At 39.0% G+C, this 25621-nt stretch overlaps 1 pseudogene; it reads right to left on the reverse strand.

Moving 5' to 3' along the window:
• Positions 1–7566: 7566 nt before the first annotated feature.
• Positions 7567–9233, reverse strand: LOC100658165 (putative olfactory receptor 8G3; annotated as a pseudogene).
• Positions 9234–25621: the final 16388 nt, after the last annotated feature.

Here is a 25621-nt window from a genome sequence, read left to right on the forward strand (position 1 = left end):
TATACTTTAGACCAAGTCCCCTCTGAAGAAAAAGCTCTTAGTAATGTCAGTGGTGGCATTGAGACTAGAGGCCCCTTGGTTCTCTTTTACTGAGGGCCCAGAATGCAGATCTCAGTTTCTGAGATGCTCATGTCAATATTATGAATCAAATGTCATGATCCCTAGTGTAGTTCCCTTGTAGTGCCACCTGAGACAGTTGCCAGAGTGGCATGTTTTTTTCTAGTGTTTGGATATACAAGAGGTCTCATCAAACACATACAGACAGAAGGTCCCTCAAGATTTCTGTCCACTGGAGATGAGCTATTGGAACAAAGGAGGAATTAAAATTTTCTTTTCCTTCTTATGATGCTCTCATTAGTGTCCTTGTGTGTGTAATATTCTCATTCATTAGGTTATTGACCAGAAATTACGGTCTGGCAAACATTGTTCTAAAAGGTCCTCATGACAACAGCTTCCAAAATGAATATAGTTTCTGAAATATTTGAAGCCATAATTTTAATCTTTTGCAATTTATTTAAGGTTTAGAGAAATAGTTCATTGTATTTGCTACTGTTGCTCTTTGTAGTTGTGAAGAATATTTTATTGAACACTTACTATGTGCCACATAGAACTGTAAATTTGTTACATTTATTAGCTCATTTAAGCTTCTCCCAGCCCAAAGTGGAAGATAATAATAGATTGAATCAAGTAGCAATTTCATGTGACTTAACTTAGTATATTACGCCATTAAAAAAAATAATGGAGCTGAGGCACAGAGAGGTAATTTGCCTACACTTACCCAGATATTAATTTGTACCTTATTTGTGCATAAAATGATTATATCTAGTATGCTATGCATTTAAATCATTCATTCATTTATTCATTTAACCATGTGCAAAACACCATGTTGTGTTAGGATATACCCTTACAAATACAAAACTGTAATTTTAAACAAATTTGTCTAAATTGAACTTAATACATATTTTATAAACACTTGGATAGCACTTACCCTGATGGTACAGTGGTGAAAGATATCACCTGCTAACCAATAATGTGGTGGTTCAAAACCACCACTGGCTCCAAGATAGAAAGATGTGGCAGCTTGCTTTTATGGGGATTTTTAGCCATAGAAACCTATAGGGTTACTCTGAGTTGAAATTGACTCCACTGTAGTGGGTTGGGTTATTTTGGCTTTGTACATCAAATAATGTTTGAAGCACTCTAAGGCTTTAGTCCTCACGTGTTTATCTATATGCATTATCCTCTTTTATGAATGAAGATACTGAAGCACAGAAAGGTTGATCAACTTTTGAGCATGAAGACAGTATTGATAATTATGCAAATAAATTGGTCTCAACCCACCTGGAGCAAAAGAGAATGAAGAACACCAAAGACACAAGGTAAATATGAGCCCAAGAGACAGAAAAGGCCACATAAACCAGAGATTCCATCAGCCTGAGACCCAAAGAACTAGGTGGTGCCCAGTTACCACCAACCATTGCCCTGACAGGCAACACAACAGAGAGTCCCTGATGGAGCAGTAGAACAGTGTGATACAGATCTTAAATTCTTGTAAAAAGACCAGGCTTAACAGTCTGACTGAGACCCGAGGGACTCTGATGGTCAAGTTCCCTGGACCCTTTGATAGCCCAAGAGTGGAACCATTCCTGAAAACAACTGTACAGACAAGGACTGGCCTGGACTATAAGATAGACAACGATACTGGTGAGGAGTGAACTTCGTGGCTAAAGTAGACATACGAGACTATGTGGGCAACACCTGTCTGGTGGTGAGATGAGAAGGAAGAAAAGGACAGGAGCTGGTTGAATGGATAAGGGCAATAGAGGGTGGAGAGGAAGAATGTGCTGTCCCATTAAGGAGAGAGCAGCTGGGAGAACACGGTGGGGCGTGTATGGCTTTTTGTATGAGACTGACTGACTTGATTTGTAACCTTTCAAGTAAAGCACAGTTTAAAAATAAAGTAAGAAAAAAAATATTGTGCAAAGATGAGATTTACTAACCAAAATTGTACAGGGTCAGTGGAAAAGAGGAAGACCCTCAAGGAGGTGGATTGACACCATGGCTGCAACAATGAGCTCAAGCATAACAATGATTATAAGGATGGCTCAGGACCAGGCAGTGTTTCGTTCGGTTCTGCATAGGGTCGCTACGAGTTGGAACCGACTCGATGGCACCTAACAACAACAACAACATGTTACATGTGGTCCACTAAGCCGCATCTCCACAATCTGTAACTTCCTTCTGTAGCAAACACACCTGGAATATATGATATAAAAACTGGCAAGTGTAGAAGACAAGTAATGTTTGACTCACAAAACCCTTCACATGTTTTAGCAATTTGCATAGTCTTCTGACCTCCAACATTTTAGACATGAAGTCAAATTAAAGTAATAGACCTATCATAGCCTACTGCTGCTCTTCCAGCCAAAGGACTGGAATTAAAAAAAAATAAATAAGCCCATTGCCATCCAGCTGATTGGCAGTTCCAGAGTAGAACTGCCCCATAGGGTTTCTAAGGAGCAGCTGGTAGATTCAAACTGCCAACCTTTTTGGTTAGCAGCCAAATGCTTAACCACTGTGCCACCAGGGGTCCCTGGAATATTCAGAGGATGCTAAATTTGTCAATCATTGAGGAAAACTATCTGAGTCTTTATCAGCCATAAGCATCACAGACTTTAATTCTTTCAGGTATAAGTCAAAATTCAGAAAACAAATATTTACACTAAGTCTAAATTATCAAAATCGTTTATCATTATACAGCAATGATGCCTTTATTTTGACTACTTTTCTATATCTTGAGAGGTCATCGTAAGTCAGTTACATTTGTAGCCATCTACTATAATCTCTACATTTAGAACAAACAGCAGCATACGCATGCAGTGACACCAGATTCACTCTTTCTTGCTCTTGGACCCACTTGTTTCTTTGTTATGGATGGAAAGGGAATGTCTCTAATTCTCTGTTATTCCCTTTTTAGTTGGGTAGATGCCCAGCTGGAGGAGGGAAGAGTTTGCTTTTCCAGCCAACTTTAGCCCGCAGGTTGACCTCTATCACCCTGTCCACATTGATTATATAGGAAAGGTCTCTTTGTAAGAAGAAAGAAGAAAATACATTCCTGTCATGACATAAATAGTTTATACACTCAAGCTCTAAGTGTCTTTTACTTGTACCAAAAAGCTGTGCATAGGTGGTGGGCTCTTCAGTTATGTACTTCCCCTGCATTGTCTAGGGATTTTAAAAACACATTGACATTCATCATCCCGTTTCAATCAATCCCTGTAAAGATTTGGTGCAAAGTATGATAGTTAAGATTATGTATTAACTTTGCTGGGCCATGATGCTCATGGTTTGGCAATTATGATATAGTTTGGCAGCTATGTAATGACATAATTACCTCCATAATGAGATCTGGGATAATGTAGTCACCTCCATGATGAGATTTGTTATGAGACGCCAATCAGTTGAAAGGGAGTTTCTTTTGGGGTGCACCTGCATTCAATATGGGTGGACTTTCCAGGAAAGCTCCAGGGCTTTTCTTTGCTGTGGATACTACAGCTATCTCCTGTTCATCTGACCTCTGATTCTTGGAACTTGAGCTAGTTGCTTACCTGGCCATCTTGGTATTCTTCAGCCTTCATAGTCTCTGAGCCAGAGTTCTGCCAGCTCACCTGCTAATCTTGGGTTCACCAACCCCTGAAGCTACATGGGTAAGGAGAAGCCTACAGCCTGACCCAGGGATTTGGAACTTACTAGCCTCTACAACCACATGAGCCATTTCTTTCTCTCCATATATGTACATATATATGTTGTCAGCTGCTGTCAAGTCTGTTCTTACTGGTAGTGACACTATGTACAACAGAAAGAAAAACTGCCTGGTCCTGCACCATTCTCACAGTCATGGTTATGATTGAGCCCATTGTTGTAGCCACTGTGTCAATCCATCTAGCTGAGGGTCTTCCTCTTTTTCACTGACACTCTAATTTATCACGCATGATGTCCTTCTCCAGGGACTAATACCTTCTAATAACATGCGCAAAGTATGTGAGATGAAGTCTCAGTATCTTTACTTCTAAGGAGCATTCTGGCTGTACCTCTTCCAAGACAGATTTGTTCATTCTTTTAGTTAACAGCCGAGCTCTTTCAACACCGTGCCACCAGGGCTTCTTAAGAATAACTATAATAATAAAAAATAATTTTGATATCACGCAGAGAATAGAAAACAGAGAATTGTGTTCCAGGGAATCGCAATATCTATTCTGCACACATGGGGCAGGCTGCTACCCTCTTGAGGGTAAGAAATTCTTTCCTTAATTCACACTTTCTATACATGCCTCTTTGATTTTGTCATGAACGCCGTTATGAGTTTTAAGGTATAATTGCCCCTGCCTTTGTATAATTAGTATTTACCAAAGAAATGACCCTGGAATGATTCTTCTGTTGAAGAGAACAGGTTAGCAAATACTTGATTCCTACTTGAAAGCACTTAGGGGGAAAAAATCCAATTTTTCATTGCATGACTGTAATTACAGAATATTGTAAAGTAAAAATTCTAATTTATTTCCTAAAGATGCAGTTTTGTTGGTAGCACCCCCCCACCCAAGATACATTTTTTATATCATCCAAACCCAGAAAACCAAGCCCACTGCTGTTGAGTTGATTCCCACTCATAGAAACCCAAAAGGAAAGTAGTACTCTCCCGTATGGTTTCTTAGACTGTACATCTTCACAGAAGCAGACTGCCTTGTCTTTCTCCTGTGGATCGGGGTGGTAGGTTCCAACCAATGACCTTTTGGTTAGTGGCCAAGCTCCTTAATCACTGTACCACCAGGGCTCCACTTCATATATCAGGTTATTAAACTATGTGGCTTTAAGATATGTTGAATATAATATTATTCACCATTACTTTTCAGAGATGAGGTAGTTAACATTTTGATCTAATGACTCTTCTGAAGTCAATATTTGTTGAATAATTGAATATTCCACACAAACATATATCTACATATCTATTAAAAGTTTCTCAAAGTAAGAAGACTTTACACATAACTGATTCATTGAAATTAAGCTCTCTGTTGGGTATAGTTCAAGAGTGGGGGCAGGCCTGTCCAGTTAGGTTTTGTTCGTTTTAATTTCCACCACCCCTGGCTTAAATAATTAAATTAGCCAATCTTACTCTTCACCTCAGGGGTTGCAGTATTTTATTTTCTAAACTATTATTATCTAATTAATAAGTATTTCTGAAAAGAACTAATAAATGTTCGCATTATTCAATCATGCTTTCATTTCTGTTTGTTCACTTCCTTTTTTTTTTTTTTTTACTGTTGTCAGAATTTTACTTTGTAAAAGATTGAGATAAACCTTTTTTCCCCTTCCTGAAAATTTCTACAGTATGTTTTCATTTTCTACTGCCCTCAAGACTAATTATGTTGAGTCTGATATTCAGAGCTTTCTGCCTCTGCTTCTAATCTATATTGCCCATTTAATTCCTCTGTTTTCCTTTCCAACTGAGATGTTTCAAGAAACAGTTGCGTCACTGGAGGTGTCCAATCATCTCTGTCAAGAAATTTGGAAGACAACTTACTGGTGAACGGACTGGAAGAGATGCATATTTGTGCCCATTCCAAAGAAAGGTGATGAAACAGAGTGCTTGATATAATGGAATAATATCATTTTTATCACACATAAGTAAAATTTTTGCTGAGGATCATTAAAAAACAGTTGCAGCAGTGCATCAAAAGGGAACTGTCAGAAGTTGAAGCCAAACTCAGAAAAGGACGTGGAATGAGAGATATCATTGCTGAATGTCAAATGGATCTTGGCTGAAAATAGAGAGTGCAAGTTAACCTTTGTTTTAGGGACTGCGCCTAGACATTCAACTGTGTGGGTCGCAACAGTTTATGGATAACACCACAAAGAATCGGTATTGCAGAACACTTAATTGTGCTCATTAAGAATCTGTACATAGATCAAGAGGCAGTTGTTTGAACAGAGGAAGGGGATACTGTGTTGTTTAAAGTCAGGAAATGTGTGCGTCAGGGTGGTATCCTTTCACCATACTTATTCAATCTGTATGCTGAGCAAATAATCCAAGAAGTTGATCTATATGAAGAAGAATACAGTATCAGGATAGGAGAAGATTCTTTAACAACCTGTGTTATGCAGATGAAAAATGATGCGATTTTGCTCTGCTGCAAGTGAAGAGGACTTGAAACACAAAGTTATGAAGATCAAAGACTATAGCCTTCAGTATGGACAGCACTTCAACATAAAGAAAACCAAAATCTTCACGACTGGACCAATAAGCAACAAAATGATAAACTGAGAAAATATTGAAGTTGTCAAGGATTTTATTTGACTTGAATCCACAATCAACACCCATGGAAACAACAATCAAGAAATCAAATATCTTATGGCATTGGGCAAATCCGCTGCAAAAGATCTCTTTAAACTGTTCAAAAACAAAGATGTCACGTGGAGGACTAAGGTGCACCTGACTCAAGCCATGGTGTTTTCAATTGCCTCATATGCATTCAAAAGCTGCACAATGAACAAGGAAGACCGAAGAATTGACATCTTTGAATTATGATGTTGGCAAAGAATATTGAATGTACCATGGACTGTCAAAATAACAAACAAATCTGCCTTGAAGAGGTACTGCCAGAAAGCTCTGTAGAAGCCTGATGGCAAAACTTTATCTCAAATACTTTGGATATGCTATCAGGAGGGATTAGTCCCTGGAAAAGGACATCATGCTTGGTGAAGTAGACGGTCAGCACAAAAGAGGAAGACCCTCAGTGAGATGGACTGACACAGTGGCTGCAAAAATGGGCTCAAGCATAATTAAGATCGTGAGGATGGTTCAGACCCAGGCAGTGTTTGTTTCTGTTGCACGTAGGGTCCCTGAGTCGGAACTGGCTCCACGGCACCTAACAACAACATATTCAGTGGGCAGAAGCACAGTCATAGAGGGAGCTAGTGATGCTTGGTGTGTAGAGAATCCTTAGGGAGTCCTTTGACCTCCTAAAGTTACCTTTGGCCTAAGTAGCACTTCGAGTAAAATCATGAATCTTGGAGTCAAATTTCTCAAGTGTGTTTCCAGACCTAACTGCTTTTTGTTTGAAACTTAAGACAGGTTATGCAAACTCTTTAAGATTTCATTTCTTTGTCTTTGAAAGGAGAATAGTACTAGAACTTGCCCTGGGGGAATATTGTAAATATTAAATAAAGTGATGCACTTGGTTGTTTGGTACAGGGTTTGACATCTTATAAAATCTCAGTAATGTATGTTACCCTCATTATCATTATCATCATCATAGTCCTTTTTTGTTTGCATATTATTTAAAAATGAAACTATAGTTCTTGTAATTCTAGACAGTTTTTGTTTTTATTCTCCATATTTCTGTATATATAGTCGTTGTAATATAGGCTTGAAGAAAGAGGTGGCGTGAAGGGGAATTTTTCACATGTATAGGGGAAAGAAGTGTCAATGAACCCATAAACTTCAAGAATTAACCGAACAAATTACATATATCAGCAAACCAAAGACCTGTTTCTGATAGGACACTGTAGCACAGATTCCATTCATGAGCATGCTTTATTTTCTAGAATTTCCTTCAGGACAAATTTGATATTCTTGTCACTATGAGTCAGAATCAACTCAATAGCAGTGGGTTTGGTTTTTGGTTGGTATTCTTCTGACTGTAGATCATGGGGTTCAGCATTGGTACAATAGTACAGAGCACAGAGGACACTTTGCCTTGGTCCATGGAGCTGACATTTGATGGCTATAGGTATATAAATGCTACAGAACCTTAAAACATTGTAACAGCCAAGATGAGGCAAGTAAAGTGCTAGAGGCTTTGGACCTTCCCTCAGTGGAGGTAATGTGGAGAATGCTACTAATGATGAAGATGTAGGAGGCAAGGACGGTTAAGGAAGGAGTCAGTATGTTAAATGCACCCAGATCCAGAACCAGTAATTCATTGATATAGATACTGGAGCAGGATAGCTCCAGGAGAGGAAAGAGGTCACAGAAATAATGTTTAACCACATTGGTTTTACAGAAAAAGAGTTCCAGCATAAAGCCTGTATGAATTGTAGACCCAGTAATGCACAAAATATGAACTCCCACTGTGAGCCAGAAGCAGATGTGATAAGACATAATTATAAACAAAGGATTACAGATGGCAGCATAGCAGTCATATGCCATTGCAGACAGCATGTGACATTCTGCAACAGCAAAAATAAAGAAGTAGAGCTGCTCTGAGTCCTGCATTCAGGGTAGGAAATGGGGTTCTTCTGTCACAAAGATCACCAGCATTTTGGGGGTAATGACAGTGGACTGGCAGAGATCAGTGAAGGACAAACTGCTGAGAAAACAGTACATGGGGGTGTGCAGGTGAGAACTGAGTCCAGTCAGTGTGATCATGCCCAGGTTCCCCAGCACCAAGACCACATAGATTCCTAGGAAGACGAAGACGAGGGGCAGCTGGAGTTCAGTTTGTTCTGTTAGCCCAGAGAGGATGAACTCAGTTCCTGAGGAATGACTTCTGAGGTCCATTATCCTCTCATCCTCAGCAGGTTCTAAAACAGAGAAAATAAGTTCACTTTGTATGTGTGTGTGTGTGTGTGTGTGTGTGAATGCACATGTGTGTAATTCTGTGGAGGTCCTTAATTTCACCCTCGTCAGAAAAGATTAATATTCCAGGGATCTCTTGAGCATCTCGTGTGCATCTGGAAAATCCATTGATGATGGATGACCACATGAGGAATTATATATGGACTTCAAGGATCTTATAATTAAGGTATTTTATAAATTCTTAAAACACAAATTTGTGTATTTTTTTGGTCAGTCAAAAGGAATGGTACTAGTGTTTTTTTTTTTTCAAGATGTTTTTCTTTTGCCCCCATATTCTATATATATATATGTATTAATGTCATACATACTAAAAGGAATAATAATTACATTTTCATTTGACAGAATAAGGAATAGTGGTGAATACTTTTTATAATTAATAAACATAAGTCTCATAAACCTGTGAAATCTACTAATTCTTTTCTGAGTTATTTTTCTTACTAGTGTCCTAACTCACAATAGCTGAAGGACTGGACAGCTGCCAAGAACTTTTCATCCTGAGACTTTGTGGCTCTTTGTCCCAGCTTCCTTCACACAGACTACAAGGCAGAGATATACCTGCCTGGCTGATCCCATACTCAATGTCAACAGCTTCACCAAGAGTGAGGTATTGTTTTCTACTGTTTCTAGTTGAACAATCCCAGGGACATAATAAATATAATGACATAAATTTACGTCCCATATTCCACCACTGTGGCCTGGGGAGCAGTAGATAAGATTGTTCTACACTTAACTTGACTTCATGGCTGAAGTGGTAGAGGTTAGAAGGCTACACATATTCCTAAAACATATGAAGGGTTTTGAAAGACAGGCACAGGAAATTTTCTATGGTGGTCAGAATTTATAATCATGTATTCTACAGGTGTTTACTACAGAAGTTAAAGATTGCGGGGATGTGGCTTAGCAGAGCACATGCAACATACAGTTATGGATTCCAGTCTAAGTACAATACTGGTCACCAGTGTGATGTAGAATTCTACAAAGACACATATCTTTAGTCTACATTTGCAAAGAAAACAAACAGATTCTACAAAACAGAAATTGTTAGTCCTACTTAAGACTCAAGTGAAAACAGTTCAGCTGGGATACAATACATGGAATAAAGAGAAACTGGAAAATTTCAGGAAAATATTTAGAAACCTTGCATTTTGAGGAATAGTTGAAAGAACTGGGGATACATAAATAGCAAAAAAAAAAAAAAAAAGATACATGTAGCATCTGATAATTATCTTCAAATGGTTACAATTTTGCTATGTTTAAGAGGTACTAGACTCTTTTTAAAGGGATCCTTGGTGGTGCAGTGGTGAAGAGCTTTGCTGTTAACCAAAAGGATGGTGGTTTAAACCCACCAGCCTCTGCTTGGTAGAAAGATGTGGCAGTCTTCTCTGCACAGATTACAGCATTGGAAATCCTGATGGGCAGTTCTACTCTGTACTATAGGGTAGCTAGGAGTTTCAATTGACTAGGCAGCAATGGGTTTTTTGGACTTTTTTTAATGTGTTTTCAAGAGACTGAAAGTAAAACAAACTGCTGGAAACCATGGAGAGACATATTCTGTTTCCCAAGAAGAAAGAACATTCTAGCAGTCAGACATATCCAGAAATGGAATCAGCTCCCTTAGTGTGCAACCACCTACTCACAATTAGAACTGTTCAAGCATAGCCTGTATAACCACTTAGGATTTATATTGTTCAGGGAAAAAAGCACTGCATGGAACATTGGATATATCATCTTTAATACCTCTCAAATCCAGCTTTTCATGATTTTATCAATTTAATGGGCACGATTGTTAGACGATCCTGCATTCACATCTCAGCTCAGTCACATACTTGCTCTGTGACCTTGGGTAAACTACTTTTACTCTCGAAGCCTCTGGAAAAGAAATAAATGGAGATGTTAATATCTATCTCTTGGTAGTAGTATGAAAACTAACTAAAATGATACCTGGAAGGTGCTTAGTACAATTACCGGGTATTGGCAAGAACTTCATAAGTGATAGTGTTGTTTTAATCACAATCTATTGGGTTTCTCTCTAAAATATCTTTCATTTACCCAGCATGTTCATTCCCATAATGATGACCGTAATTCATTTTCTTAGCCTATCTTTCCTGTTCGTCCTTTTTACATTAATACACATAGTACAGAGATTCACAATCATTTTGCTGAACATCAATTTCTTAAATGACATCAATATTCTCCATGGTCTATAAATAAAGCTCAGACCAATTTTCAAGTCATTCAAAGATTTGTATCATCCTAACAACAAATTAGTTTTCTTATAATTTCTTCTTTTTTTTCCTTACAAGTAGTAGTTAAGAGTTCAGCTGTTCACCAAAAAGTCAACAGTTCAAATCCACCAGCTGCTCCTTGGGAACACTATGGGGCAGTTCTACTCTGTCCTATGGGGTCACTGTGAGTCAGAAGAATCAACTGGACTGCACATAATAGCAAGAATCACATACTTTGGCTCTTCCACAAAAGGGCTTTTTGTAGGCTTTTGGTTTTTACCCATCATGTTTCCTTAATTTTCTTCTTCTTCCAATTCCTGTCCCCTGAAATCTAATATTTAAGGCATAGAAGAAAACTCAAGTTCATGAGACAATTTTATGTATATCCATGAATATGTTCATGTTGACATTTAGCACTTAATCATTTAATTCTCTATTACTTATCATGATTTATTTACTGGTTTTTCTACTTCCCTACACTTAAACTCAAAAAAGCATCTAGCATAGTGGCTGTCAAGTATGTGTTAGATGAAATTTTTAGAGATAAGTTAATATGGACTACACATAAGTGAATAAAGATATCTCTATGCCTGAATTGAAATGAATAAAGAGCATTTGGTCTAATTTTATAACACAGGGGACAGGGAGATGATAAAGAAATTGTGTGTGTAAATATTACAGTGAGGTTGTTATAAATTGAATTATGTCGCCCCATAATGTGTGTTGTAAATCCTGACCGATGTGTCTGTTTTTATAACCCCAGTTGGGAATGGGTTGTCTCTGTTGCAAGATTAGTGTGGGGTGTATCTTAAGTCAATTTATTATTTTTTTAAAATAATTTTTATTGTACTTTAAGTGAAAGTTTACAAATCAAGTCAGTCTCTCACATATAAACTTATATACACTTTACTACATACTCCCACTTACTCTCCCCCAATGAGTCAGTCTGCTCCCTACTTCCAGTTTCTCCTTTCGTGACAATTTTGCCAGTTTCTAACCCCCTCTACCCTCCCCTCTCCCCTCCAGACAGGAGATGCCAACATAGTCTCAAGTGTCCACCTGATGCAAGTAGCTTACTCCTCATCAGCATCTCTCTCCAACCCATTGTCCAGTCCAATCCATGACTGGTGAGTTGGCTTCTGGAACAGTTCCTGTCGTGGGCCAACAGAAGGTTTAGGGATCATGACTGCAGGGATTCTTCCAGTCTTAGCCAGATCATTAAATCTGGTCTTCTTATGAGAATTTGGGGTCTGCATCCCACTGTTCTCCTGCTCCCTTAGGAGTTCTCTGTTGTGCTCCCTGTCAGGGCAGTCATCGGTTGTGGCCGGGCACCATCTAGTTCTTCTGGTCTCAGGATGATGTATTCTCTAGTTCATGTGGCCCTTTCTGTCTCTTGGGCTCATAATTACCTTCAGACCTTGGTGTTCTTCGTTCTCCTTTGATCCAGGTGGGTTGAGACTCATTGATGCATCTTAGATGGCTGCTTGCTAGCGTTTAACACCCCAGATGCCACACTTCAAAGTGAGATGCAGAATATTTTCTTAGTAGAATTTATTTTGCCAGTTGACTTAGATGTCCCATGAAGCCATAGTCCCCAAACACCCACCCCTGCTCCGCTGACCTTTAAAGGATTCGGTTTATTCAGGAAACTTCTTTGCTTTTGGTCCGGTCCATTTGTGCTGACCTCCCTTGTATTGAGTATTGTACTTCACCTAAAGTAGTTCTTATCTATTATCTAATCAGTAAATAACCCTCTCCCCCCTCCTTCCCTCCCCCCTTTTGTAACCACAAAAGAATGTGTTCTTCTCAGTTTAAACTATTTCTGAGGGACCGAATTACTGGCTGAGGGCTCTGGGGACCATGGTCCCCTGGAATATCTAGCTCAACAAGCATAACATAATTTATAAAGAATATGTTCTACGTTCTATTTTGGTGAGTAGCATCTGGAGTCTTAAAAGCCTGTGAGAAGCCATTTAAACATACTTCAGTGGTCTCACTCCTTCAGAAGCAAAGAAGAATAAAGAAAACTAAAGATACAAGGGAAAGATTAGTCCAAAGGACTAATGGACCGCAAGTACCACAGCCACCACCAGACTGAATCAAGTACAACTAGGTGGTGCCCAGCTATGACCTCTGACTACTCTGCCAGGGATCATACTAGAGGGTCCCAGACAGAGCTGGAGAAAAATGTAGAACAAAATTCTAACTCACAAAAAAAGACTCAGCTTACTGGCCTGACAGAGACTGGAAACACCCCGAGAGCATGATCCCTGGACACTTTTTCACTCAGCAATGAAGTCACCCCCAAGGTTCACACTTCATCCAAAGATTAGCTAGTCCCATAAAACAAAAAGAGACTAAAGGGACACACCAGCCCAGGGCAAGGACTAGAAGGCAGGATGGGACAGGAAAGCTGGTAATAGGAAACCCAAGGTTGAGAAGGGAGAGTGTTGATGTGTCGTGGGGTTGTCATAAAATAATATGTGTACTAACTACTTAATGAGAAACTAGTTTGCTCTGTAAACCTTCTTCTAACAAGCAATTTAAAAAAATGAAACAAGACCCATACCTTACACCACACACAAAGACTAACTCAAAATGGATCAAAAACTTAAATATAAAATCTAAAACAATAGAGATCATGGAAGAAAACGTAGGGACACTGCTAGGAACCCTATAACATGGCATAAACAGAATACAAAACATAAATAACAATGCAAAAACACCAGAAGAGAAACCAGATAGCTGGTAGTCTTGAAAATCAAACACTTATGCTCGTCAGAAGACTTCGCTAAAAGAGTAAAAAGACAACCTACAGACTGGGAAAAAATTTACGGCTACAATATATCTGATCAGGGTCTAATCTCTAAATCTTCAAGGTACTGCAAACTTTCATTGACAAAAGAGGCAAATAATCCAATTAAAAATGGGCAAGGAATAAGAAGAGTCACTTCACCAAAGAAGACATTCAGGAGGCTGACAGATACATGAGGAAATGCTCAGGATCTTTAGCCATTAGAGAAATGCAAATCAAAACTTCAATGAGATACACTTATACACTGTTGGTGGGAATGTAAAATGGTATAACCACCTTGGAAATTGATTTGGTGCTTCCTTAAAAAGATAAAAATAGAACTAGCACACGATCCAGCAATCCCATACCTTGGAATACATCCTAGAGAAGTAATAGCCCTCAAATGAATAGATATATGCATACCCATGTTCATTGCAGCACTGTTCACAATAGCAAAAAAAAAAAAAAAAAGGAAACTTAGGTGCCCATGAATGGACAAACATAAATAGATTATGTTATATTCATACAATGGAATACTAAAAAAACCAAAAAGGAAACAAACAGAATGAAGAACACCAAGAGACAAAAGGCGCCACATAAACTGGACATTCCATCAGTCTGTGGCCAGAAGAACTAGATGATGCCTGGCTACCACCAACGACTGCCCTGACAGGGAACACAAAAGAGAGTCCCTGACTGAGCAGGAGAAAAGTGAGGTGCAGAACTCAAATTCTCATAAAACTACCAGGCTTAATACTCTGACTAAGATTGGAGGAGCCCCAGAACACACGGCCTCCCCAGACTCTCTGTTAACCCAGAACTAAAACCATTCCTGAAGAAAAGTCTTCAGACAAAGAATAGACTAGACTGTAACACAAAAAATGATAACTCGTGAAGAGCGTGCTTCTTAGTTCAAGTAGGTACACGAGACTAAATGGGCAGCTCCTGTCAGGAGGTGAGATGAGAAAGCAGAAAGGGACAGGAGCTGCTTGAATGGACAGACACAGGAAATCTAAGTTGGAAAGGAGGAATGTGCAGTCACGTTAAAGGGATAGCAACTAGGGTCGCATAATAATGTGTGGATACATTTTTATATGAGAAACTAACTTGAGCTGTAAAAGTTCACCTAAAGCACACAGACACACACAAAAGTGGAAGATCTGAAACACCGGTCCAGTAAAAAAAGGGGACTTGATAGAAAAAGAAGTTCTTTATTTTTAGAAAATTAGTGTAGCTGCAGAAAATTATTAAGGATGCATCTAGAATATTTTTTTTCTTGAAATACCATTAAATTCATGTAAGGAAAACTTTCAGGCATATATTTTAAGTTATTAAATTCATATAGTAAATTCATGATAGTGTAATTTTGAAGGTAAGGAAAATGATTTTACATAAATTAAGTCTCTTTTCCTGTGTCATGCTGTCAGTAAAGGGCAGGAAAAGGATCTCAGGTACAATTCATGTGACTCCAAAGTTCGTGTTCTTAACTAGCACTGTCGCCCAAAAAACAGAAACATATTTCTAGACAAAATCCTATGATTGATATACATGACCAAAGACTTTTCAGGTCAGAGAAGGCCTAAAGGCATCAATTGATAGATAAAATGTGAATCCCTAGTCAGAGTACATATGTTATATTTTAATAATTTCTGGACAATAATTTTTGAAAAGAATATTGACAAACTAACAGGGCCCACCTAAGTGGCCAGAATGTTGAGGGCTTGAGAAATATTACATGAACTATGATGAGAGAAGTATTTGACAGAAGGAGATACTTTAGTGCTGTGGGGACCAGAAATTCTCCATACCTCTTCCACTTTGCTGTCAAGATGGATATAACATAACTTTGGTGCAGAACTTCTGGGTTCTATCATGTGAGTGATTTTCTCTAGTTATGCAAATGATTGGATGCCTGAGGCCAAAAATGGCAAGGTCTCATTGTAAAATATACCTGTCCTCCACAGCAAGTTTCAGTGTTATGATTTTATGTTAAATTGATTATTTCATCACTTCTCTGTTCTTCACTAGACTAGCCCTGTCCCAGAGAACTTTCATCAATAATGGTAACGTTCTTACTGCATTTTCCAATATAGTAGTCACTGGTCACATGTGGCAATTGTGCACTTGAAATGTGCTAGTGTGAATCTGAAAGTAAATATGTCACCTAATTTAATTTAGTTAAATTTTACATAGCCAAATGTGGCTAGTGGCTGCTGTACTGGGGAGCACAGCACAGTACTGGACAATCATCTCCCTAAGAAAAGGTGCTACTTTTAGTTTCTTTACCATTGTAACATTAGCACCCAGCAAAATCTTTCTGCAAAACAGGAAATAAGTACTTTTAATAGACGAATGAATGATTTTAGGAGTCTTTAGCCATAAAAGATAAACTCCGTTTTTGTTTTGTTTTGATTTGCCTTCATAACAGGTAACCACATATTTTAGCTTACCACGCACAATTTTGGTTTATACCTGTTGTCTGTGCGTAATTATTGATAGTGCCTATCTGCTCAAAAGTTGATTACCTTTCTGTGCTTCAGTTTCCTCATTCATAAAAGATGATAATGCTGATAGATTAAACATGGGAGGACTAAATCTGTAGAGTGCTTCAAACATTACTTGATATATAAAACCAAAATAACCCAACCCACTGCTGTCAAGTGGATTCTGACTCATAGAGGCAGTATAGGGTTTCCATGGTCCTAAATCTCTAAGAAAGCTGACTGCCATATCGTTTTCCCTTGGAAACACTGGCAATTTAGAACTATCGACATTTTGGATAGCAGTTGATCTCTTTAACAACTGCTCCACCAGGGTAAGCGCTATGTAACTGCTTACAAAATATGTATTAAGCTCAGTTGAAGACAAATTTGTTTTAAAATACAGTTCTGTATTTCTAAGTGTATATTCTAACATATGGAGCCCAGGTGACACAGTGGTTAAGAGCTCGGTTGCTAACTAAAAGGTTGACTGTTCAAATCCATCAGCCCCTCCTTGAAAACCCTATGGGGCAGTTCCATTCTGTCGTATAGGGCTGCTAAGAGTCGACCTCTACTGGACAGCAACAGGTTTTTAGTATTCTAATACGCAAAATGATATTTTGCCCATGTGTTAAATGAATGAATGATTTAAAAATATAGCATACTAAATGTAATCATTTTATGAGCAGACTAAAGTTCATCTGACTGTCTTGGTAAGTGTAGGCAAATTAACTCCTTGTGCCTCAGCTCCATCATTTTTTAAATGGGCATAATATTTTAAATTAAATCATAGGAAATTGCTACTTGATTCAATCCAATATTGTCTTCCACATTGGGCTGTGTGAGGATTAAATGTGTTAATAAATGTAACAAGTTTAGAATTGTATGTGGCACATAGTCAGTTTTCAATAAAAATAGCCTTCAAAACCACAAGGAGAACACTAACAAATATAATGAATTATTTCTCTAAGCCCAAATGAATAGAAAAAGATTAAAATCATGGTTTCAAATATTTCAGAAATTATATTCATGTTGGAAGATGTTGGCATGAGGACCTCCTAGAACAATGTCTGCCAGACGTTAATTTCCAGTCAATAACGCAATGACTGTCTATTATTTCAACACTGAGAGAGAATATTATAGACAAGGGAGCTAATGAGAGCATCATACAAAGGACAAGAAAAGAAAATTTTAATTGCTCCTTTCTCCCATTAGCTCATGTCTGGTGAACAGAAATCTCGAGGGAACTTCTATCTGTATGTTTTTGATGAGACCTCTTATATATCCAAACCCTGGTTAAAAACATGCCACTTTGGCAAGTGATTCAGGCAGCACTGTGAGGAAGCTAGCATAGGGAATCTTGACTTTTGAGTCATAATATTTACATGAGTGACTCAGAAACTGAGATCTGCATTCTGAGCCCTCAGTAAAAGAGAACCAAGAGGTCTGTACTTTGAACTTCCACCACCAACATTACTAAGAGCTATTCCCTCTAGAGGGTACTTGGTCTAAAGCATACAGTGCGCCCTGGCTCTGTATCTGAATTCCACGTGTCCTAGAAACTTTCAGTCTTCATGAAGTCCAAGCGTCCTTACAATACAGGAATTTCCTAAAGCTGCCTGTCAAATGGTTACTCATTTTATCCTGTAATGCATTCAAAGACAGGAAAGTATCTTTTTTTTTCATATTTCAACCTATCCTACTTTCAAACACTTTCATTTTTATGTTCCAATAAAACTTTATTTATAAGAAATAGGCAATAACTTGGTTTGGTCTAAAGGCTGCTTTTTGCCCATCTTTGATTTAAAGGAGAAAAATTACAGAGTCATTTAAATAGATGCAAAAAACCATGTGATAAAGTTCAACACAAATACATGATTGAAAAAAAAAGACTCTCAGAAAAATAGGAGATTTCTTAACTTGATAAAGACTAGCTAACAAAACCCTTCAGCAAACATCATACAAATATCGTTAGAAGAAATTTTGATGTTATTCTTATTGTAGTGCTACAGGCTTCTCTTTATATATGGCCTTTCTGGCCCTGGGTTTATAGTTCCACCAATTTTATTTGTTAGGTCACAGTCTTACAAAGGGACTGAACGGTTTACTATGCAAATAAGGTGTGTAAAACCTTTACAGGGATTGAACAATTTACTGGGTAAACAAGATGTGTAAACCCACCCAATAGGACTGAGTGATTTGCTTGTGTAAGCAGCCAGCTGAACAGAGATTTGGGGAGAGAGAAATAGGGAGACAGAGAGAGAGAAGAAGCATCAGAGTGAAGGCCCGAGCGAAGGGCCTGCCTGTGGTCATGGCTGAGAAGAAGCTGAGAGCTGTCTTGGTTGGAAGATGTCCTGATTGAAGAACTATATCCTGTCTCCTGACTTGTCTCCAGTTATTTCCAAGTTGGTTCTGACTCTGAGTTGTAAGCTGTTACTTCCCCAGCTCATAAGAACCACTTATGAGTTCTGTGACACATTGCAGCAAATTACTGAACCCAAAGACAGGACCAAGAGTGCTAAGGGGAGAGGGATTAATTGATGTTTGAGATGATGGGGTGGTAGTGTAGCCTGGAGAAGTTGGACGTCTGGGACATCTTTAACTTCCGCCTCATAGGAATCAGCTTGTGCTGATTCTTTGTTTTATTTATTTATTTTTAATTGTACTTTACATGAAGGTTTACGGATCAAACTAGTTTCCAATCAAACAGTAAGGACACACATTGTTCTACGACATTGGTTAACAACCCCACGACATGCCACAGTCTCCCTTTTCAATCCTGGGTTCCCTATTACCAGCTTTCCTGTTTCGTCCTGCCTTCCAGCCCCTGCCTCAGGGCTGGTGCACCCCTTTAGTTTGTTTTGTTCCATGGGCCTGATCAATCTTTGGTTGAAGGGTGAGCCTTAGGAGTGACCTCATTACTGAGCTGAAAGGGTGTCCCGGGGTCATACTCTCAGGGTTTCTCCAGTCTCTTTCTATCAGGACAGCAAGTCAGGTCTTTCTTTTTGAGTTAGAATTTTGTTCTACATTTTTTCCAACTCTATCCAGGGCCCTCTATTATGATCCCTGTTAGAGCAGTCAGTGGTGGTAGCCAGGCAGCATCTCGTTGTCCTGGACTCAGTCTGGTGGAGGCCATGGTAGAGGTGGTTCATTAGTCCTTTGGACTAATCTTTCCTTCGTATCTTTAGTTTTCTTCATTGTTCCTTGTTCCCAAAGGGGTGAGACCAGTGGAGTATCCTAGATGGCTGCTCACAGCCTTTTAAGACCCCAGACAATACTCACCAAAGTAGAATGTAGAACATATTCTTTATAAACTCTTTTATGCCAGTTGAGGTAGATATTCCCTGAGATCACGGTCCCCACAGCCCTCAGCCCAGCAATTCGGCCCCTCAGGGAGTTTGGATGTGTCTGTGGAGCTCCCATGACCTTGCCTTCTACAAGTTGTGCTGGCTTCTCCAGTATTATGTACTGTCTTACCCTTCACCAAAGTTACCACTTATGGATCTTCCACTTCTTGATTTCATTTTTTTTGTTTCTTTGTCTTGAATCTGAAGAGTGCCCAAATCACCAGTACTTCCCAGTGCATTGACCATGATGCTAACAAATAGTACTGTACAGTACTATCCATGAAGCTGACAGATCAATTGCCTGAGCTATGGGGGATGAGGCTGTGGCAGTCTGATGCTCTTGAAATAACCTCATACTGTCTGCTGCAGGGACTGTTTTATTAGAATCATCTTGCTAATTTTAATCCCAGACTTATTTCCTTCACATGTAAAAACAAAATTATAAATAATCCAACATGATGGTTGGAATCAGAACTCTGAAAAAGATTGGCTTTATTCATTGAAATATACACTGCAATGTAAATATGTGGTGCCCTTGACATAAACTAAAGTTACCCTTTCACTCTGGCTATCCTTGCTTTGGAGCCGTGGTGGTGTGGTGGTTAAGAGTTCCGCTGCTAACCAAAAAGGTCAACAGATTGAATCCACCAGCTGATCCTTGGAAACCCATGGGGCAGTTCCACTCTCTCCTATAGGGTTGCTATGAGTCACAATCAACTCAATGTCAATGGTTCTTCTTTTTCTTTTTTCCTTTCTTTATGCTTCTACACTTACAGGAATTATACTCAATCACAGAAACATTGATTAAACAACTAAAATGAGATTTGACTTGAAGTGATACAGGAAAGGCTTATGCCTTCGTGGAGTTCAGTTAGAAAGCTAGGCTAAAACGTTACAAAACAGTAAACAATGCAAGGCTGAAGTGTATACTTGAGTGAGAAGCTGAATGTCAGGGCTCTTTAGAAGTCAGAGAAAACAGCATGCAGAAAGTTATTATCAAGTACGTCTTGAAGACAAAGAAATAAAAGCTAGATAGGATATAGAAATCTTAATTTTAAGAAAAAGGGATAAAATGATCATAAATAGGACATGAGACGAAGCAGTATGCTTGTGGAATATGGAGGCTGTTCTGAGGAGAATGAATTTTTTTTTTCTTTTCCTGTAGAATAGTAAGAGGTGAAGTGGGTGGCATTAGGTAGATAGGACTTTGAAAGTCATACGGAGTAATTTTGACATAAAATTAATCAATTCATTTATTTTCACTGTCTGGTAAAAACCAAATTCTCATTATATGTCAAACAATAAGCTGGGTGTCATGAGAGACACATAAATGAGATAGACATGGACCCTATTGCCAAGATGTTTACTCTCCTAGGCTGGAAGAAGACATTTACTTATTTTTCTTTTCTAATTCTGTCCTTGTCGTTCCCTCCATGGTGCCTGGGTTTACTATCCCCTAGCTCTATTTTTTTTTTTTAACTCTATTTTAGACTGTGTAAATTCTCTAAAACTAATTGCTTCTTTATAAGACCATGAAGAATAAATATAACCATAATTAGTTGTTTCCATTTTATTTTCTAGATGTGATACCAAAATCTACATTGGTTGTTGGAAATCAGGAATGAATTGAGTTGGATAGAGATGCATTTCTGAATAATGAGTCCTAAATATGTGTGCGGATAAGCTTACCTACCCGTTCAGTTAGTACTGTAGTTTGTGGACTCAGTAGCCTATTTTCTTTCAGTGGTGTTTAATTCAGTGTGGAGAAGTCACAATATAAAAGTATTCAATTTATGTGACCTCAGGCACATCATCACCGTTGTTACCTCATTTCCAAAGAAAAAACTTGAACTCTATTGCCTCAAAGGTCCCTTCCATTTTTATCAAGCTTTGAGAGAAATAGAATCCACAGAACAAGGGATCAAAGAGCTACAACACATTGGTGTAGGTGACTAAGAATATGATAAATGCCTTTCTTGGAAATCTTAAAAATACCATAATGGTTTACAATCATTTTTCCCTAGAGGCAAAGAACTTAGTGATTACCTCTTTTTGTTTTTGTGCTTCTGAGGCTTTTTCTCACATTTAAAAATTGAAACCTTTCGTTATCCCTCCTCCATAGTGTTTGCCATATTCAGTTTCATATCTGTTATTTCCTTGTACTGAACATAGACGATATTCTGAAACCCAAATTCATCTGCAAGGCCTATGTTTCAGGGCACTCACAGCACAGCTTTACCTTGGACTTCCAAGAGACAAGGAACCGTGACATTAATCTGAATGTTGTTTTATTTTTCTGGAATACTTAAAACAACCAAACCTGTTGCTATTGAGTTGATTCCAACTCATAGAAACCCTATAAGACAGAGTAGATCTACCTCACAGGGTTTCCAAGGAGTGGCTGGCAGATTAGAACTGCCAACCTTTTTGGTTAGCAGCTAAATGCTTAACCACTGTGCCACCAGTGTTTCTTGGAATACATAAAAAACCCGTTGCCGTTGAGTTGATTCCGACTCATAGCGACCCTATACATAGAGAATTGTGTATTGAGTTAGAATTAGAATGAATTGAAATAGAGAATTGGAATAAATAGAGGATGCTAATTTTTTTTTTTTTTTTTGCTAAATTAGTCAATTACTGAGGAAAAATATCTCCGAGTCCACAAACAGCACAGATTTTAATTCTCTCAGGTATGAGTTAAAATTCAAGAAAGAAATGATTCTATTGAGTCTAAAGTATTAACAGGATTTATTGTTATGCAGCGACAATTCCTTTATTTTGACTACTCTTCTGTATCTTGAGCGGTCATTGTTAAGTCAGTTCCATTTGAAGCCATCTACTATTTTTTTTTTTTTTTTTTACTATAAACTGTACATTTAGAATGAACACCAGCATACTCACCCAGTGATACCAGATTCACTCTTTCTTGTTCTTGGGCCCACTTGTTTCCTTGTTACGAATGGAAAGGAAATCTCTTCAATTCTCTGTTATTCCCTGTTTTAGGTGGATTATAGCACATGAGTCAGAACTGACTTGATGGCACTGGGTTTGGTATTTTCGTTTTTGGTTGACACAAGAGTTTCTCCTTCCTGTGAGCTTTAGCCTACATGTTGACCTCTACATACTGAGTATTCAGGAAAGGTCTTTTTGTAAGAGGAAAGAAGAAAATATATTCCTGTCATGACATAAATGGTTTATACTCTCAATCTCTGAGTCAATTCTTCTTCTACCAAAAGGCTGTGCATATGTTGTGGGCTATTCAGTTATGTACTTCCTCTCATTTATCTAGTGATGCACCATTTATAAAAATATATATGCTTCTTTTCCTGTCTCCTGAATACCTGGCTCTGTATGCCATCTCCACCACTCCTAGATGGACTGTGCAGTGCCTAGTGGCTTGGGAGCCACTTCCCTGGCCCGAGCTGCCAAGCCAGTGGGCTCCCTTGGGGATTTTTTTTTTTCTCAATTTCTTGCCTCTCTCCACCATCCTTCCCTTCTTTTCCCCTGAACACCGGGTGCCGTGTGCCATTTCTGCTCCTTCTAGATAGGCTGCGCAGTACCACTCAGCTGGGAAGCCACTTCCCCTGTCCATGCCACCATGCCAGTGGGCTCACTCAGTGCTTTTTTTCTCTCTCTATTCTTTTCTTTTCTCGATTTCTTGTCTCCTACTTTCCTTCTTTGCCCTTCTCCTGAATACCTAGAGCCATTTGCCATATCTGTTCTTTCTTAATTGGCTGTGCAGTACTACTCAACTGGGGATCTGTTTCTTGTGGGCTCCCTTGGGCATTTTTTCCCTTTGTTTTCTTCTTTCTTCTTTTCCTCAGGTTTTTTTTCTTTCTACATATTTTCCTTACCCTTTGTCTTTGTCATTTAGTGCTGCTATAACAGAAACACCACAAGTGAATGGCTTTAGCAAAGAGAAGTTTATTTCCTCACAGTAAGGTAGGCTATAAGTCCAAATTCAGGTAATCATCTCCAGGGGAAGGCTTTCTCTCTCTGTCGGCCTTCTCATCAATCTTCTCCCAGGCTAGGAGCTTCTCCATGCAGGAACCATGGGTTCAAAGGATGCGCTCTGCTCCCATTGCTGCTTTCTAGGTAGAATGAGGTTCACCCTCTCTGCTCACTTCCCTTTCCTTTTTATCTCTTGAGAGATAATTGGTGGTGCAGGACACACCCCAGGGTAACTCCCTTTGCATTTGATCAGGGATGTTACGTGTTCAGGATAATACAATCTTACGCTAATCCTCTTTAACCTAAAACAACAATCACAAAATTGAGGACAACCACGAGAAGACTGTGAATCATGACCTAACCAAGTTGGCACATATTCTTTGGTGACACAGTTCAATCCATAACACCCTTCTCCTGAACCCCTGGCGCCATGTACCATCTCTGCTCCTTCTTGACAGGAAGTGTACTGTCACTCAGCTAGGAAACTACTTTGTTTCTGGTGGGCTCCCCTGGGGCATTTTTCTTTTCTCTCCTTTTTTTCCTTGACTTTCTCTACCTTCCTTCTTTACCCTTCTCCTGAATACCTAGTGCTGTGTGCCATTTCCACTTCTGGACAGCCTGTACAGCTCTGCTCAGCTAGGGATCCACCTCCAGTTGACTCCTTTGGAACATTTTTTTTTTTCTTGGTTTCTTGTTTCAGTTTGTACTCCTATTCCTTTTTCCCAATCACCCAACCACATAAACCTCTCTCATTCCTTTATTTTTTTTTTTAAATCTAGTTTCTTATCTCTCCCATCCTTTCTTTACTTTCCCCCACCCACCTGGCTGCATATGCCGTATCTGCCCCTTCTTGATGGGCTGTGCCTCACTGCCTGGATAGAATGCCACCAGCACATGACTTCCTGGGTCTGTGCCACTCCAATAACAGGCTCCTTCAGAACTATTTTTTTTTTTGCTCCTGTTTCTTTCTCTTCTTTTCCACACCTAATTAGCTTCACGCATCACAACCCCACTCCACCCCACCCCACCCCGCCCATCTGCACTGTGCACTGACTGTCACACACCTGAACAGCACAGGCATGGAACCTGCCCTGCACTGACACCAGTCTTTTCGGCCCCTGTACCTGCACAAACAACCCATCAGCCACCCACCTTCCACTGGACCTACCCTGCCACACCACAGTTGAGCAACAGGCCCTGCCCACTGGACAATGTGGCAAGGAGCGTCATGGCCACAGAAGAGCAAACAACAAAGGCATTCAAGTTTGTGACTCCTCACTAAATCCTTCTTCCAATTCTCAAATTTAGGGAATCAACTCTTCCTAGAGGAGAAAAATAACAACTCCAAAATTTCCTTTTATTAAAGTACTAAAAATTAACTTTAAGATTTGCCAAGATTCCTCAAATGTAAATGATTCTAAGGGTCAGCTCATAATATTACATCAATTCCTCGAGCTTTGTTTTTTGCGAATGCCTTCAGTGCAGCTTGGACATCTTCCTTCAGTAACATCGGTTCCTGATCATATGCTACCTCTTGAAATGGTTGAACGTCGACTAATTCTTTTTGGTATAATGACTCTGTATATTCCTTCCACCATCTTTTGATGCTTCCTGCATTGTTTAATATTTTCCCCTACAGAATCCTTCGTTTTGTAACTTGAGGCTTAAATTTTTCCTTCAGTCTTTTCAGCTTGAGAAATGTGGAACGTGTTCTTCCTTTTTGGTTTTCTATATCCGCTCTTTGCACATGTCATTATAATACTTTACTTTGTCTTCTCGAGCTGCCCTTTGAAATATTTTTTCAGTTCTTTTACTTTATCATTTCTTTCTTTTTCTTTAGTTGCTCGATGTTCAAGAGCAAGTTTCAGAGTCTCCTCTGACATCCATCTTTGTCTTTTCAATGACCTCTTGCTTTCTTCACGTATGATGTTCTTGATGTCATTCCACAAGTCACCTGGTCTTTGGTCATTAGTGTTTAAGGTGTCAAATTTATTCTTGGGATGGTCTCTGAATTCAGATGGGATATACTCAAGGTCATATTTTGGCTCTCATGAACTTGCTCTGATTTTCTTCAGTTTCAGCTTGAACTTGCATATGAGCAATTGATGGTCTGTTCCACAGTGAGCCCCTGGCCTTGTTTTGACTGATGATATTGAGCTTTTCCATCGTCTCTTTCCACAGATGCAGTC

This window comes from Loxodonta africana, chromosome 15 (genome assembly GCF_030014295.1).
Source record: "Loxodonta africana isolate mLoxAfr1 chromosome 15, mLoxAfr1.hap2, whole genome shotgun sequence".
NCBI classification, from domain to species: Eukaryota; Metazoa; Chordata; class Mammalia; order Proboscidea; family Elephantidae; genus Loxodonta; species Loxodonta africana.